This window comes from Equus przewalskii, chromosome 15 (assembly GCF_037783145.1).
Source record: "Equus przewalskii isolate Varuska chromosome 15, EquPr2, whole genome shotgun sequence".
NCBI classification, from domain to species: domain Eukaryota; kingdom Metazoa; phylum Chordata; class Mammalia; order Perissodactyla; family Equidae; genus Equus; species Equus przewalskii.
In genome coordinates this window covers 15,948,242-15,966,985 of record NC_091845.1, presented here as the reverse complement: position 1 = coordinate 15,966,985, position 18,744 = coordinate 15,948,242, and the positions used below count along the sequence as shown (strand labels likewise).

The 18,744-nt window shown below is 37.8% G+C and overlaps 1 protein-coding gene across 5 annotated transcripts in view; it reads left to right on the top strand.

Annotated features, from left to right (window-relative positions):
- CNTN6 (contactin 6) overlaps positions 1-18,744 on the top strand; it is a 295,782-nt gene that overhangs the window by 30,959 nt on the left and 246,079 nt on the right. The gene's annotated exons all lie outside the window — the stretch shown is intronic.

Genomic DNA, 18,744 nt, shown 5'->3' with positions numbered 1-18,744 from the left:
ACACAAAAGTAAATGAATGAATCAGCCTAAACTCTTTTTTATCTGTAACATTCAGGAAATGTTATAGTTAAGAAATGTAAGTAAATTTTTTCTGTGTGTGCACCTCAGATATGTCTGTGGAACAGAAATACCAGTTAAAATATTTTTATTTTAGTTATCTAAATCTTTGTTATTCTGCCCTACCCGTAATTGACTGTTAATACATTTAAATTTTTTTATTATTTTTTATTTTTGATGAAGAAGATTAGCCCTGAGCTAACATTTGCTGCCAATCTTCCCTTTTTTGCAAGTGAGCAAACCACCACCACAGCATGGCCACTGACAGACAAGTAGTGTAGGTCCACACTCCGGAACCGAACACAGGCCACTGAGGCAGAGTGCAACGAACTTAACCACTAGGCGATTGGGGCTGGCCCACATTTGGTTTTTAAAAATTATCAAATGGTTGATCCAGTGTCTGTGCAAAGATACAGGGACCCAGAGTTTTAAAGCACTAATGTTTAGGGTGCATTCTTGAATAAATTATCACATATACAAGCAAGATTTGAAAGTGGAATTTGGGGCAAAAGAAAACAGTTCATCTCAGCCTTTTAAATAGGCTTAGGGCATGGTTTTCTAGGAATTTCTGGTTTTCCCAGGCAGTGTCCACTTGCTGGAGAAAGAAACAAAATGTAATCTGCACACAGTGAAATGCCAGAGGCAATGTGAGTATTGTGCAAGTTCAAACCAGGTCAGAATAAAAATGACTGCTAACCAGCCATCCAGCTTGTAAAATGATATAAGAACTCATTCTTACTTATTGCCCTTTGCAAATATTAAAAAATAAGTCATAGTGTGTCAGCAAGATGCTTCAAGTTTCAGTGTTGCTTTATGGACTAGAAGTGTTTCAAGTAAGAGTTGGCTCTGATGTGAATTTCTATAAATCAAAGCCTACTTTTCCACTTAAGCTAATCAAAGTACTGATAATATTTCCTAATGGTTATTTGACAAGCCCTAAAACGCTGAGATGATATCATCTTAGGAGAAAAGATTTAAGACAAAAACCAACACCATGTTATTACGGCGAGCTGGATGCGTTCTGCCTTTTGAGGATTGTAGTTTTTCAGTTTGTTTGCTTTCATATTTCATAGCATTTTTCAAATTCTAATATCTCCTTTTACCATTAGCTACACTCCAAAACCTCTAGAATTGTAGGAATTCTCTAAGGCCTACCAATCTTCTAAATCGATGTTATGTTCCTCAGAGTATTTTTGTCTTCCTCATATGTTTGTCTAAATATTTAAATTGATAATTGTTTGGAAAAGTTTCAGATTTCATTAGCTTATTTTGCTTGCAGGCTTCCGAGCTTCCATTTTCTCATCTGCAATATGGAAAATTGTGGAGAAAGTTAAATCGGTACTTGGTAGTAAAAAAAAAAAAGCATGTGCATGTATATGAATGTATGCTAACTATAGATGCTTGTTAAGATGAATCTGATCCTCAGACTTATTCTTCACTTTTGTCTGATCATGTAGTAAGATAAGGGTCCACTTAGCTGGAAAGATTTTCAGAGATTTCATCTTCTCTAATTAGTTTATCTAAAGTAGCAGCAATGACTCCCCCATCTCATTACACCCCAGGTCACAGTCTTTTATTATTCCATTTATTTCTTTCTTCGTATTTATCAGAATCTTTATTTACTGTGACTCTGTCTATTTTCCTATTGTCTCTGACACCACTACCTTTAGAATAAAAGCTTCAGGAGGGTAGGGGCCATGTTTGCCTTGTTCAATTTTTTATCACTGACACAAAGAGCTTCTAGTAGGTCATCAATCAATAGTTGTTACATAAGATATTTTTTTGGTTGCAGATACCACATTTTATGAACTGAAAGAAATGCCCTGGGTCAAGCCAGAAAGGCTTTCCAAGGCTTTCAAAAAGATTGCATAATCTTTACATTTAGAGCTTCTTCCTGTGTCTCTTCCACATGCCTCCTTCTCCCAAGGCCAGCTACAAACTTCCCACATGGGCAAAGCAAGGATAGAGAGAAAGTCATCTAGAAAGTTAGCACCTTTCCCCTTGTTCCTGAGTCCTCTTATCTCCTGGTTATCTGTCATCACCACATAACTGGTGCATTAATCATCCCAAATTTTGTGTATATGTATATATATATATATGTATAAAATACATATATATAAAATATATGTATTATATGTATAAACTAAGCATCCTAAATTATACATATTTATATATACATTATTCAAACAGATATGTATATATAATATAAATTATATAAAAGTATATACTTTTCATATATTTTATATAACTATATATACTTTACACATACTTTTGTAAAAGCATCTATTTATGTATTTGAAATAAAATAGAAAAGTTAAAAATGCCTATTTTCCTTTACTAAGGGGTATGGAAATATGGTTGCTTAAAATACATATCCTAGCACAGTTTGATCATAATTATACAGCAACTACAAAACAATAAAATTAATTTCTTTGGATATCACAACTTTATATGTGTTCCTATTATATACCAACAATATTACTATATAATGAAACCAGGAAGAAAATTCCATAAGATTGATACTGTGCATATTGTAAACTAAATCCATTTTCAATTACATTAATTCTTTTAGTTCTAAAATTTATAAGTCAAATTTATCTGTCCTAATATCTACTGTCAAAAATATATGTAAGCACATAGACCTCCCTAAGTGACTATATTTTATTCCCTTATAATCTTGAGATTCAATTAGGGCCATGGCTAAAGAACACTAAGCAATAATTTGATTCAGCCGACACAACCAGAGGAAATCTGGGAAGTCAATAAACTAGATTCATGTCTTGCATACAAAAATAATAGGTTGATTGAAGTTTTCACTTTTTAATCTGTTACTTTGATATCAAATATTCTCAGTATTAAATATATTTTATTGATTAAATTCCTGCCCACTGGGAAAGATAATCTAACATATAACTAGAAGGTCTATTCTATTTTTTCAGAATTTTTTAGGGCCTTCCATTAGGCTAACACAATAGCTGAAGTGAGATTCTCAGTATGCGAAACTTCAATATCTAATACAGCCATTCAATTTTGTGCAAGTGTATATATACATAAAATATAGATTGTTCAAGAAAAAAGAACTATGAGAGATATAGAGCAAAGGATATGTCTTTAAAATTGAGTGGGCACCAACTTCAGGGCCCAGAGATTCAAAGTTTTGTTGCACGAAATGGCTGTCTACAAGAAATATTCTAAATTAAGTATGTACTATCCAGCTTTACATAATTGGTTCCCCTTTAGCTACTTCTATATCCTACCTTGAGTTATTTTAATCTATTTATTGGTTGAATTGTAGAGAGACAGCCCTATCTAAATCAATTACCTCATCCTTTTGAAATTGTTCTCTCTCTTTCTCTCATCTCAGAACATAATTTTTCAGACCACCGCCTTCAATTTATGCACCGTACACGTCTTTTTGACATTTTGTTACATAATGCTTACTTTGTTGCATTAACCCCCACATGATGACACCCCGAAGTGACCAGGATGACATGTTAGGCCAAGATACAGAGTGCCTCCCCCCCGCGCCCCCACCCTGTTCTCCTCCATTAGTCTAGGAACAACTGTAGTGTTCTTTGTCATCAGGTCAACATCTTTAATTCATCCTCTGGGTGATTTGGAGGTCATAAAGTCCAACTGCCTCCCCATTCCACAATTTATCAGATAAAGAACTGACCTTCAAATAAACAAAGTATATTCCTAAAATTACACAGAAAGTTGCAGACAGTACCTACACCACAACTCAGGTGCGCAGATGAATGATAGTCCTGGAGAAGCATCAAGGGATGGAATAATTAAGTTTAGAATTGAGGAAATTAGCTGTACTGGTTTTGGGGAGATAAAGTCACTACCTGTTCACATGATTAATTTTCCTTCTGAATGTCAACAGCCTCCTACAGATGCACATATTACTACAGAACAACATGCCTATGGTGACTGTTTGTTTCTAAAGTTTTAATCAAACAAACGGCAACATTAGAACTCTGATTTTCCCTTTAGCAATCCAAATATATTCAAATTATGAATTGAAAGATATTGGACTTTTAATAATTCAAGCTTTCTGAGTACTATTAAGTTCCATAAAGCTATTGGATAGGTAGTTTTTCTATTTCTTATCTCGTCTAATCTTCATTTCAATTTGGGACAACTAGGTATATGCCTTCTTTTATTTGTGTGGTTTTCTTTTTACTATTTATGTAAGTGGATAAAGCAAAAAGTGAGTAAAATATATTCCAAGAAGGATATTAGAATACTAATGTAGCTAATGCTGCTCCTGGTAACCACTTAGGAAAAAATGGAGTAGTTTAAAAAACAGAGTAGTAGAATATCATCAACCTTAAGAGATCATCAATGTGCTATTATAGAATTGTAACTTGAGGGACATCTGCAGAGCAGTATGAGTGCCAGTGACTTCAGCACATGCTTCCAAAAGTATATGCATATGTTAAGCGCCAGTTAGAGGGCCTAACTCCCTGTTTGCATGGGATGGTCCTGATTATAGAACTCACAGTATTGCATCCCAAGAAACCCTCCAATCCCAGGAAACTCAGGAAATTTGGTCCTGTTGTTCTGCCCAAGAGCTGCAGCTGCAAGTGAAATAGTACCTGGAATTGGATGGTTTTCGTGCATGTAGGTACAAGTTGGACAAAGGTTTGGGCTGATTTGTGGCTTCAACTTTTCCTAGTTTTGTGACCTATCACAAATCACCTGACATTTTGCACTGTCACTTACCATTTTTTGTAAAATGTGACTAATACTTTTCTCACATATATTTGTGAAGTTTAAATAAAAACATTATTGTGAAATGCAATCTAATAGTCAAAATGCTATGTAAATATAAGATGCTTTTCTTAACTCCAGCAACTTTGCAGCATCAATGTTGGTACATACAACACTCTCTCCATGGCAGCTGCTGGAGACATATATACAATAACTTGAATGTTGTGTATATGAATTGGTTTTAGACTTGAGTTTCTATGTATTTATCAATAGTTACTGATTTAAAGTCCCAGGTCACACTCTTCAAAGCTATTTGCATCAGGCAGTATTCATTTTTATAAAGTAACTTTTGTTTTCTTTCTTTAACTTTTCATCATTACATTTATTAAATACTAAATACTTTTGAATATATACATACACACGTGTATAGGTAGATATAGATATGTTTCCTTAATGTGGAATTTAAAAATTGGTTTGAAAGACCAAACCTTAATTTTTAGTGTGACTTAATTTATTAAAAGTCCTGTCTTCTCTATCTTCTCTTTACTTAATGAAAAAGCCAATTGCAGAACAAGAAGATTGATTAGTAGCAATAATCTTGATATGCTAGTAATAAAAATCTTCGCTGAAGTCCAATCTTTATAAAAAGCACTGACTGCATTTCAAGGCTAATACCTAACCCTACGTCTAACAGACGGCAGAGGTTTAATAACTGTAGGCGATGTTGTTCATGCTCTCAATGAATGTCCCACCCCCATAACCACGCCCAAGATTCACCACTACAACCCTGATGGCTAGCCAAAACTGTAAAAACCTATCTCTGTTTGCTGGCCTAGGAAACATGCTTTCCTCCATGCAAGACAAACTAAAATTGCCTGATAGCTAATGCTCCAAGAAGCCACCCTCAATCAGTAATGGATGGGGAATTGATAAATAAATAGCCTTCTTCTGTGCCCCTCAGTTGGGATAACTAAACATTGTTCTGTACCCAGTGCTCTGCAGAGAGACTGAGATCCAGTTGACCACACTGATAACTGGCCTGACAACAAACCTTCATTGGCTTCATTCTGTTGAGTAACCCACTTCCCTTTTGGTATTTCTTGGGACCATCTGCCCACTAAATTTCTTGCGTTCAAGTCCTTGCCTCACAGTCTACTTTGGGAGGGACCCAGAACAAGAAAATAATGTTTGATAAATAAATTAGTCCACCTGCATGAAAAGATACACAGACATACAAGTAAGCCTCTGCTTCTCTGTGTCAACACACAAATCATTTAATCTTTCTTTAAGTTGGTTTATAACAGCTGTTACAAATGGAACTCAGTGAAGAGTTGGGGACAGTGAGCCCTTCCTTAATTAAGGTGGAACTTTTTATTTTACTTTGTCTCAAGAGATTCTTTGAATGTAAATTATAAAGTTGAAATCATAGAGTACAAAGAAAGCAAAGGAACTGACAAGTCTTTTTCTCACCTGGGAGGTTGGTCCATTAACATAAGAGGCAGACCCTGCTAAGGCCAGCTCTGATATCTCCCATGTGATAAAAGTTCTTGACACTTAGCAGGAGTTGATGTCTTGATATTATATCTGCAAATGGTAGCTCTGAAGGGGAGGTGGGCACTAGGATGTGCCTCCTAGAAATTCAGCCCTTGAGCTCAGAAGTAGGTAGAGTGTGAATTATGAGCCAGTAGTCACATAAAGTCTGATGGTCATGTCTTATCCCCAGTTCTGCTCTAGGATCTGGGGTACACAAAGGGAAGTTCTTGATGTTGATGGCAGAAGCTGTGTGCAAGTTTCCAAAGCAACAATTAGTCCTTCAGAGTCTAATCCAAGGCTGCTTAGGGGGTTGTTCTCCTTGAGTTAATGGGAGCATGGGTGTTCATGGAAGGGAGAGCAGCCCCAGAAGACAGGCAAGCAAATCAAACCTTTGTTTTGATTGAATTGGGAGCGAATGAAGTGTTCACTGCTCGCTAAACTCCAGTGAAGTTAACATGTGAGAATGAATGGAGACAAACTTCTCTGTGTGGCAAGGAAGACCTAGGGCACTTTACACCCAGGAACCTCCTGGGACAGAGCTGAGATGGAGGTGACCATTCATCATACTCTGGGGGTGATGGGGATTTTCAGTAAATGCTGTATCAGTGTAGTTAAATCTTCCCAGAACCAATAAAAATGCCCTTTGCTTTTTCTACCTTCTATTACAAGTAATTGCTATTCATCTAGCTATGGATATCTCAGAAGTAGTCACAGAGTACTTAGAGTGCCTGAGGGACGAAAAGTTCGAAGGAAAATGTAGCTGTGTATCATTGGCATTCATGAGAAAATTCACATTAGCTGTTTGAAAGGCAGGTCCCCGGGAGGCAATAGAGAAATCAGGAACAATATTGTGCCAAAAATACTGCTCTGGCCAGGACATCAGGGAGTTTATGTCAGATAGTGTGAAGGAAAGTGATTTGGGAAGAAAAGATGTATGAGCTTTTCGATATGCATTTGGTTTATTTGTATGTGTATAATCCCTGAAAAACTAATATGTTCTGGGAATTGACAAGCAAGTTGGTTCTGAAACTTCTGAAATATGCAGCTGTGCTTATATTTCTTTTACTCTAAAAGCTCTGAATAACATCTGGTAACATGATCAATACATTTTCAAACTCACAGCTTTTTAAAATCTGTTTGCAACCAATAAGCCAAAAATGTGTTGTGCCCTGGTACCACTTCACACTTGGGGGGCCAAGTTCAAGCCATTGGAGATTCAGGTGCAGAATCCAAAATCATGGCCCTTTTCCAGATATGCACCTCTTCTGGGAGCCTAAAGATTGGTTGTCCCCTTGATGAAGCACCAGGCATGGAGGTTAAAGAAGATTTGAAGAGGAGTGGGTGATATCGTCTTTGCCTGGAGTCACTTTAGTGCAAAAAATAATTACTCTCTCACCTATTTGCTTATTCTAGACTGTTTGGATAATAGTCACTTGGAGGCAGTGAGTCCAGGTTAAGCCTCCTTACTTCTCTTCATTCCTCTTATTTAAAAGGTTTAGTGAATCACCTTTCAAGGAGATTGTACTAAATTCTATCAAGATAACAAAAAGAACAATGACTCTCAAAATTATTACTGCTTCCAGGTGGCTTTTTCCATAACATCCCCGAAATATAGTTAAGTCACTCATAAGCAGTGACCAACCACCTATTCACTCAGTGAATTAATGTAACGAAATCCGTCCAGTGTATGAGGACACACACACACACACACACACGCACACACAATCGGGAAAAATAGACCATGCAAAATGTATCACGAAAAAGTAGATATATCTTAAATATTTTATTCATTTCTTCATTAAAGATACATTGATTAGAAGTTGAAAGGAAAGTGAAAGCATTTCTAAGTGAAGGTATAATAAAAATCTTCATGGAATAATAGTCATCAAATCTTGGCAGAATGCTAAAATTAGAGAATTCCAGGAACACGGACCAACATAATCAAAGACAGAGGCATCCTTGAAAATTACTTGATCTTTTAAATTTGATTGTTTTGTACTTACTAATACTGATGACAATCATAATAGCAGCTATTATTTATTGAGCCCTGTGTTCATGTGAGATGCTGTTTTAAGCATATGATACGAATTAATTTACCCTCACCTCAAACTTGGGCGGTGGCTACTATTATTATTCCCATTTTATTGATGACAGAACTAAGGCACATGAGAGTTCAACAACCTGTATTAACTTTCTTACCTAGTGAGAGGCAGAGGCTGGATTAAAACAGGGCAGCTTGGTTACAGAGCATGGACTCTCAGCTACTACTGTCTCCTCTTAGGAGCTCACAGAGCCACTGACTCAATGACTCTATTTTCCTTTCCATTTCCCTTCAGATGTGGGTGAAGTGACAGAACAAATGCTGCCTTGGACATCAGAGCTCTGGTGGTAGTGGGCATCTACCTATATGCAAAATGAACTGCTGGATCAGGTTGGGAGCCATGCCCCAGAATTATAGCCTTTTGTTTATATCATGTGGAGAAAGGGAACTACTAACGTGGCTGACCTCTGGTGCTCTCCTTCCTTCCACAGATCCGCTTACTCTAATAGGCAGCCATCAAGACTGGCAGAGAGGCAGTTCACAAAGCAATACTCTTCCCGTAGTCTCACTACAGTGCCCCCTCCCTAGACATTTTCCCAGAACTACCTTCACATTCAAACTGCCTCCTGTGCTGGAAGTTAATTAATATTTTTTTTTCAGAGCGATTCCAAGTACATCTATCCAGATAGCTAACAACAATCCTGCACTTCCTGTATATAGTATCAGAAGGGCCCTAGTCTTGAAATCCACAGATCTGGGTACAAGGTTCAGCTTGGCCACATACAATCTATGTGCTATTGGCCTAATACCTGAAGTAGTGTTACATTACCCTGAAGCCTGCCTCCTACTTGTCTCTGTTGAATTGCCCGCTCTCCCATCTCAATATAGAATTTGGGGAACCAAAAATGTGGCCAGATTCACTCAAATTACGTCACTGGTGGCAGGCAGTGATGGACTGTCTCTGATCCCTTTGGATGCCTGATCCAGTGTTCTTTTCAGAGGCCAGTCTGCCCTTGGGGAACCTGCAGAAGGCACTGCTCCTTCCCTCTAAGTGGGAGTCACATCCTCCCGTTATTCCCTCCCCACTGTTTAGATGGTGCAAACTATAAACAACGCTTTTAAAAGCTCTATCCTATGTGGTTATAGGAGAGTTAGTCAATACCTCTGAGCCTCACTTTTTCTTCTTAGTTTGAAAAATCAAAATGAGACATTTTATTTGAGAAAGCACCTTTCACACTATAGATCAATTTCCAAAGGTGGAGCACTATGTATATGAACAAGAATTCCAGGTATTGGATGGCAGAGAAGCCCTGTTGGTAAGAGGGCAGAAAGCAGACAGAAAGTGAAGGAAATCCAACATAAGATTTTAATAGCCTGCCCATCAGGAAGTGTCTCACCCCGTCAGCTGCTGATTTTTGCCAGCAAATGCCACCTCCAAAGGAGGTAGAATGTGCAAAGGGCTGGGAAATGAGGTGGCTCCCCCATGCCCCATGTCCTCTCAGGGCCCACATATTTGGGAAGAATAACAAATCCTCAGAGAAGAAGTCTGATCTGCATTTCTGCAATATGAAAAAGCCAAGGAATGGGGCACTTAAAAGACTGAGGTGAAGTGGCATTCCCTGTTCCCAAATGAGTTATTTTTTTCTCTTCTTTTTACTTTTATTATTCGCAAAATTCTAGCCTCTCAATAGCTGAGGAATTTCCCAGAGTTTTGCAGCAACAATGTTGACAGGCAACTGCTTTTTCCTCCTGAGGCGACTTCTATTTCTGCGAGGTCAGGACTGCCAATGGGAGCACATATCAGGGGACAGGTTGATGGAAGACAAGGCAAAAGGTCCAATTGTCCAGGGGCCGAGGACCGTGAACTTTAGCCAAAGGGAACAGAATGGAATCAGTGTACATCCTGCTGTGAGCACTCACTATTTTTTCCCCTTTCCTTTCTTAAAGGATAGCCTTGAAAGAAAGCGTGTTCTTTCTCAGCAGAGAGCTTACAATTCCATAGTTTATTGTATTCGTGGTCACAAGAAAATAGAGATATTCTTTTAATAATTCTTTTCCAGCTAGGTCAGAAAATTCACACACCTATGCATTAAAGAAAGAAGATACACTATTATGTGTGGTCAGAAAATCACTGATTGGCATGAAAGTGATTAAAATCTAGCCAATTTTCCTGATCAGTTATGCATGAGAGAAAAACTTTAGTAATTTAATTCCTTATCTATATCTTGGGCTTTTTCCAAATTAGAGAGCTCTTTCAAATCCTTGATTTAGTTGATCCCTACAAAAATTTGGAGAAGTCAGTAGGTATTACTGCCCCAATATTTACTGTGAGCAATCTAAGAACAGGTTAAGAGACTTGCTCAGATCACGTCACTAGCTATTGGCAGAGTTGGGACATTGAGATCTTTGCATTCCTGGTCCAGAGCTCTTTTCCCTGGATCAAGTTTCCCCAAAGTGTGTTCTGTGGAACGTTCCCCTAGGAAAAGCACTGCCGAAAACAGAATCTCTGGATCGTGGACGTCTGAGAACAGTATGTAATGTACCCTTCTCTTCAAGTTTTATAACGTGCTTTAGAATAGAAGAGACACTGAGAAATCTTGAGAGAAAGGAACGTGTCCACTTATTTAACTTGTAGTGTTTGACTGCATGCTAATTTTTTCAAAACGCAAAAAGCACACTGTGGGAACTCTTGGATAGTGCCATACAGCTTCATAACAGTTCGCGTTATTCCCATGGAAGGAGGAATCTTCCATTTGCAAGTCTAATAGGGAGACCTGTGTCTTTTTCAACAGAATGAAATTTGAACTGAAACTCCCAGGACCAGCTTTGGGTAAAATTGTAAAGTCTGTAAGATTGGCCATTGTGGTGAAAGCTCAGGTTCAGGATTCCAACAGATACTGGTCAGATGAGGGACTTTCTGGCCACTTATCAGCTGGTCACACTCTGTCCAATTACCTACCCCTTCCGGCTTCGGTACCCTCACCTGTAAAATGAGAGCAATCTTTTTACACATCTTATGGGACTGCTGTGAAGATTACATGAAACAATATGCATACAGTCCTCGGCATGGAGCCTGGTACCTGGTCAGTGTTCAAAAAATTGTATTATTACTCTTATTCTTATTTTCTCTTTCAGCCAGCCTCTGGGTATCCCATTCTTTCTCTCCCTCCTCCTATTTTTCTATCCTGTCATACAGTCTGAAAGGACTCTGCTTCCAACTCTCCTGCCTAGCTTGTGTTGGGCAGAGATCGCAAGTCTGCTGCCTTCAGAGACCAGGCAGGTGATATGAAAGAGTGAGGTGGGCTGAAGATTAGACCGTCGGGGTCTCCCAGACTAAGGCAAAGGATGTTGAAGAGCCAAGCACTCCTGATGCTTGTTGTTAATGCCTTTTTGTTGTGTTGTTACAGTGTGGAAATGTGGATTCAGTGATGCCAACTCTTCAGATATTTAAAGAGAAAGCAGAATGTTCACTTTTATATGGGTTTCCCATTTTTAAACACTCTGCTAGGGGAATATAGCTTTTGGATCACCATCTAATGACCTTTGATACACAGGATTTCTGGCTTCCTGCTCTTACATAGAAAAGAAAAGCTACAAGTTTAGAAGGGCTGAAGAGGTCATGTAGTTTAACCTTCTACTTGATGTGGAAATGCCCTCTATAATATCCCAGAAAAGCTGTCATCGAGCTGCTCCTTCTAGACTCCTCATCAAAGAACTTGGTATCTCATGGAGAAACCATTTCACTGTTATTCTTTGTATGCAAAATCTCACCAAATCCTTGAATAAACCTCATGCAGTAGGTAGTGCTTTTTGCATTGTAATCATAAAACTGAGGCTCAGAAAGCCTATTTTCCTTTCTCCAAAGTCACAAAGTGATTAAGTATTTGTAGGTTTGAGACAGAAACCCAGACTGTCTAGGTTTCAAAGCCGGTGCACTTAACCACTGGCTAAACAATTCTACCTGTTAAAATGCTCTGGGCTGATATTAAGCTGAAATTTGCTGCCCTGAGATGTCTACCCATTGGTCCCAGTTCCGCTCTCCTGAGACACAAATAATAAGTCTAATCCTTCTTCCACAAGACAGCCCTTCAAATATTTGAAGATGGTCCTCCTCTGCCTGCTAAATCCTTTCTTCCCCAGGCTAAACATATTCATTTCTTTCCACTGACTCTCATAAGCTCCCAGCCACTTCATCATCTTCAACCTGTTTCCCAGAAGAGAGTTTCAGTTTGTAAAAATTCCTCTTAAACCATGATGTTCACAAGAGACTACAGTCCCTCGTGTGGTTACACAAGTGCAGGTTAAGATGGAAATACCGCCTCCCTTGTTTTGGCCACTATACTTTTGTTAATGCAACCTTAGTTACATCAGATTTTTGGCAATTATGTTAAAAGATAAGCAAATATTGCATGTTGGCCTGGAATTACCCCATGTATTTTTTTTTTAAATTGAATTGATGTAAAGTCACTTTTCCCCACCCCGCTCGTATTCTAAACAAGTAGATCAATTTTTAGAATACTTATAATATTCTTATTATATAACATCTTATGAGATTTAGCTACTGCTTCAGCCTATACTGATCTGTTTTCTTTTGTTTTTCTTTAATCCGAAAAATGTAGCAAAGCAGGAAAAAAGAAAATTTTCCCACAGTCTGACTATTTTTTCTTAGGCACATAGAGGTAAAGATTTTTTTTTTTACACTACTACTCTAATACTTCCAGGTAAGTCTATTTGTACTTCCTCCAAAACAAAACAGAAAAATGTTTTGTGCACATATTTGTTTTAATACAATCTTGGTATGAATATTCCTATTTAGATTTTTTTTAAATTTGGAATATATACAAGACATATATCAGTAGTAAAATTCAGAAATATCCTGATTAAGAAGAGGGGGGTAAATGTATACATATACGTCATTCTTTTTAATCCAGAAGTTTCTGAATTTTGCTATCTGATATACTCACTATCCCTCCCAGCTTTCTGTTATTCCAGAGGTTAATCAAATATTCAGCAGGCTTGGACTGAGAACTCACCACTAGAAACTTCTCTCCCTGCCATTCTTTAGCCAGAGGTTGGAAAACTGTGGCCTTGGGTTAAACTCTATCCTTGATTGTGTTTTTTTAAATAAAGTTTTATTAGAACACAACTACTCCCATTTGTTAAGATTTTATGTATGTGTGCTTTTGTGCTACAACTGTCCAGTTTAGTAGTGGCAACAGAGGCCAAATGATCCATAAAACTGAAAATATTTGCTATCTAGTCCCTTACAGAGAAAGTTTCTCAACTTCTGCTTTAGCAGTTGGTTGGTAGTCCATCCATTCTGTTATTCAATTCATCACTGAGAAGTGAAATTGGTGTAATTTCCTATCCCTGTGTTAAATGACACAGAAAGCAAAAATAATTTAGTTATTTGCTTCAGGAAATGTTCGCTTCTAGAGGATAAAACTTGCATTTCAAGACCAACATCAAGACCTATGTCCAGAGTGCCCATCAATCGAAAGTTGCTATGTCATAAACTCTGCCCAGTCCTCCTCAGTTCCTCATTTTGCAACAAGAATGTTAAAATCTCTCTGCTTGGGCAATAAAATCCTATAAATATCATCCATAACTTCTCCTTCTGAGACAGTACTATGTCAAGTTCTATTCTCCTTTTCTGTAGTAGTTTCATAAACTTTGATATGCCTGCACAACAAGTATTTCTTGTCACCTTTTTCGGAGTGGAGAGTCAACATTACAAATTCTCTGTAGTGTAGTATCACCTACTGTGCATTCTGTTTTTCTGATTAACATAAAACCTGAGAGTGTTTCAGTGAGACACAGCTGCCTGTGTTTTACAGTTGGGAAAATAGGCTCACAGAGACGAACTCTATGCTGAAGTGACGTGTTAGTGTCACAGATCAAGAAGGGAGGGCCCTCTCTCATGGACCTGCCTTCAAGTCTCAGGTCTATGAATTGAACTGGGATAAATATTTACCTCCTATGGGCCTCAGTCTCCTCATCTATGAAGGTAAAGGCTCACCTATATTATCTATATAATTTTCCTTCAATTCTGAAATTCATTGAAAATATTATTTTTCAGTAGTTAGAAAACCAGTGCCTCACAGTGGTCTCTTTCAGTAAGACTCTGTTGCCTCAAGCAGAAGGCACATGATATAGACTATATTGATGACCAAGTCCTAGAGCTTGGTGGCTCTGATAACGAAATTGTTGAAATGATTCTAACTATTTTCAAAACAAATATATTTGTACTTATTTCATGCTGTTAATGACTTAACATGTAATCATTCCTCCTCTAAGAAAAGAAGTAATCCTTCTTCTATGATTGCATTAAACACGCTGTGTTATATCTTTCTACTAATCTATGATCTATTATGATTGCCTATTTTGAGAGCTGGCATAACAATTATCATAAGTGATAGCATTATATTCTGAAAACAAAGACTGTGATGGGACAATTTGTCTTGCTACTTTGCCTGACTTAATGGCAATTGGGGTTTCCTAGTCCAAACCAGATTTTTTTGGATCATAAATATTTCATTTTTTAATTTATTATTGATTTAGCTTGATAGTAAATAACTCCATGAATGCTGAGGTTTGAAATCTATTGTAGAAATTATTATGCCTTTTCTTCTCTGTCTGGCCATGGATTTTTATCACACTGAAATAAAACAGTGGGGTTACCTGAAGAAAATGGATTTGGGAGTTTTAATTTATCTGGTGCAGTTAATTAAGGAGTTTTAATTTATCTGGTGCAGTTAATTAACTAGTCAATTAACAACAAAAGGGCAATTAGTGCTGAGCACATTTGTTCTGATGATGAACATGCCATCTGAAAATGGATCTTGATCTCTGCTATGAAATTCCTTAATGTCAAAGCAATGTTTCTGTAAGTAGAGGAAGAATAAAGCTCATTAGGAGTGATGCACTTCAACAATAGTTTCCTTTTATGCTAAAGCAACAAATAAGAGAGAGAAGTTGGCCAATATTTTAAGTAATATTCCTCCATTGGCCATTCTATTACTCTACATTTAAAGCAATCACAAAAGCCATTTAGTACGAGTTTCTTTTTCCTACTATGAAAGTGGGAAAATCATTTCAGATTGTACAAAAGGGGTGAGAAATAGATATAATCTGTGATTGACCTGAAGATTTCTATGAACAGTATGTGTTAAGGAATTTAATTCTCCATCACCCAAACTGATGTCACATAGTTGTATCTAGAGATATTAAAGAGTATCAGGTTGAGAGGGCTGAACAAGAATAACTTCCCATGTTTTCTTTGTGTCATTCAATGTCATGTGTTAGGTCATCTTAGGCATTCTCTGTAATGTTTGGTGAGTCTCAGCTAGAATCCTTTATGAACCCCTTTCAAAGGCTTGTTACAGAGCTATGCATGCGTATCCACCCTACTTTTTTATTGAAGCCAATGTCCCTAGTTCCCAATACAAAGAAATTTGGAAACTTCTTTTGTAAAAGGTAAAGAATAGAGATACCATCTCTCTTTTGATAACTCTCATTGTCTCATATGTCTGTTGGGAATATCACAGTTAAATCTGGCAACAAACTCCCAGAATTACCCTGCTGCCTGAAGTCTAGCCAATACTTGACTTTCCTAATTATTCTTGGTTTTCCAGCAATTGCTTCACATTCATAGACTGACAGATGGTTTTATGACCAGGGGATAAATTGAATGATGGCTTTCCATTTCTAAAATAACAGAAAAATTCTGAAACAAACAAAGAAACTGTTAGTGTTATCTGGCGTAAAAATAATTAGTATTGGGTACAACCTCACTGTCACAGGAATTGTTTCTGAATTCTTCTCTCTGCCTTCTGGGGTCAAATACTGGTCGATAAGACATGGTACAAAAGGTTTATTTTAAGGCAGGACACTCACAAGCTGAAGCAACTTCAAAACTTGTTGTTAGTGCCAAGTGGATTCCGACTCCTGGCGACCCTGTGTGCAGCAGAGTGGAAGTCTGCTTGTTCTTTTTGAGACATCCTTTCACCTTCCAGTACTTTATCAGACAACACTCCACTGCTCTTCACGGGGTTCTCATGGCCAATTTTCCCAGAAGTCGGTGACCCAGTTCTTCTTCTTAGTCTGTCTTAGTCTGGAAGCTCTGCTTAAATCTGTCCACCTGCTGGTATTTGAAATACTGGTGACATAGCTTTCAGCATCACAGCAACGTGCAGCTGCCACAGTATGAGAACCAACAGACGGTGATATAGTTTCCTGACCAGGAAACGACCCGGGCTGTCGGGGCATGGGTGCTGAACTTTAACCACTGGACCACCAGGGCTGACGACTTCCAAATAAAGGGCCCGTTTTTTCTGCTAACCACATGATGTTCTTGCTGAGTATGTATACATGGGGTTAGAGAAATACAGTTCCACATTCTCTACCTGAAATCTTCACAGCTAAATATATTTTAGAGATTCAAATGTATTAGACTAGGGATCAGCAAAAGAACTTCCAGAAGCTCTAAATCTGTAAAGGACCAGACAGTAAATATTTTCAGTTTTGAGGGCCAGATGGTCTCTGGTGTAACTATTCAACCCTGCCTTTGTAGCACAAAAGCAGCCATAGACAGTGCATAAATAAACAGGCATGCTGGGTTCAGATGAAACTTTAGTTACAAAAACAGAGGACCAAATTTGGTCAGCAGCCTGTAGTTTGCTGATCCCTATTTTAGCCTTTAGAAAGGCAACGTGGTACAAATTCATATGTGTTTAGACAACACTTCTAGTGAGCTACCGCTCTATCTCAACCAGCACTTCTGGTTCAGCAGCAAAACATAGACATATTTGTACTAAGTTGGATACAATGGACTGAACAATCTCACAGCAGTTCAAGACAGGTTATACCACCAAATGAACTGCATGACCCAATTGACAAGACTTTTTTAAAAAAATATTTTGGATTTGCAAGAAAGGGATTGCGGAGCTATACGCGTTCTTTTGTTGAAGTGTTTGAAATTGTTACTGTTGCGTTGAGAAATTCCATGAGAGAAAAAGGAAGCACCCATGGTCTCTAGGGAACAAAATTTGTCCAGGAATAATAGAACAATAACCTTAGCAGTTGAATCATGAACCAAGACATCTACTTCTCCAGGCCAAAATGATATTTAAAAGATTACAAGGTCTATAGACTTCATCTAAAATAAAGTGCTAGTGATGCATTTTTAAAACTTCTTGAGAGGTTCTGGAAATTCTTTTAAGTTAAGTTTATATACTGGCTCCTTTATTTTGCCTCAAGTAATCTTTAAGATTCTAGGAACTTAGAAATAATTCTTGTGGCTATTTTGCGTATCAGTGACCAGCATAAATTTTACTTGCTGAATATTTCGACCCCATTTTGCTGTGAGTAAATAGCCAGACTCTTCTTATCTGGATTGTTCTCATTGAGCCAGAGTACTCTCCTTCCTCAGGCAATTTAAACTTTTACAAATGGAACTTTTACAAATGGCAACTGATGCATAAATATTAGCTATTTAGGCTATCTTTATAGAGCATTGCCAAATAAAACATCTCCTGGGCTTTGCCCTCATTACAGAATGTTGATAAGCAATCAGATGGTAAAGGGCAATATTTACTATGAAATTATACACTGGGTTGAATCAAATAATCTTAGAATATTAGAGCTGGAAGGTGATTAAAGGTGACGTGCAGGTCAAATCTTTCCATTTTCATAGGAGGAAACTGACAATCAATGTAACTGTAAATGAATCACCCAACGTTACTCAGCTGGCTAGGAGGAAGAGACAACAGTAGAAGCAACACCACTAGATTCCAAGTTTAGTCTTTTTCTTCAAAATATTAGATTATTTTAAGCATGGCAGGGGGTTTCATAATCTCACAATATCAGGTATGATTTAGGTTCTTTGGATGGTAGAACACAACGCAGTAACATTCAAATGCATGAAACTGGGATATATGAAGCAGAACTCTTGTTTCTCACAGATCCAAGTGACAGAAGGGTCATGCAAGGGAGTATAGCCAGGGACAGGATGACAGCAAGCTAGGACTGTATGAAGCAGCTTACATATGACAAGTGGGGTAGGGTTGGCTAGGTTTTGTGGGCTTCCAGGAGATTGGGTGTTTTGAATAACTCCAGCAGCCCAAGGAAGAAGGGTCCATTCCTGGGTGTTTAGCATCTGCAGACTCTGGAAATTTAGTTTGTGTGCATTATAACCCAGGAGTGTTAGAACCTGATCAGGGAAGAAGTTGGGGTGGGGATTTAGCAAACTCTCTGCCAAGAGGAATTGGGAGTTTTTAGCCATGTCTTCAAAATTGGCTGAGCGTATTCAAGACAATACTTGTAAAATATATTACATCGAATCAACAAATTTGTATCTTAGCAACTTAATTGTCCTAATAATATCGACAAAGATT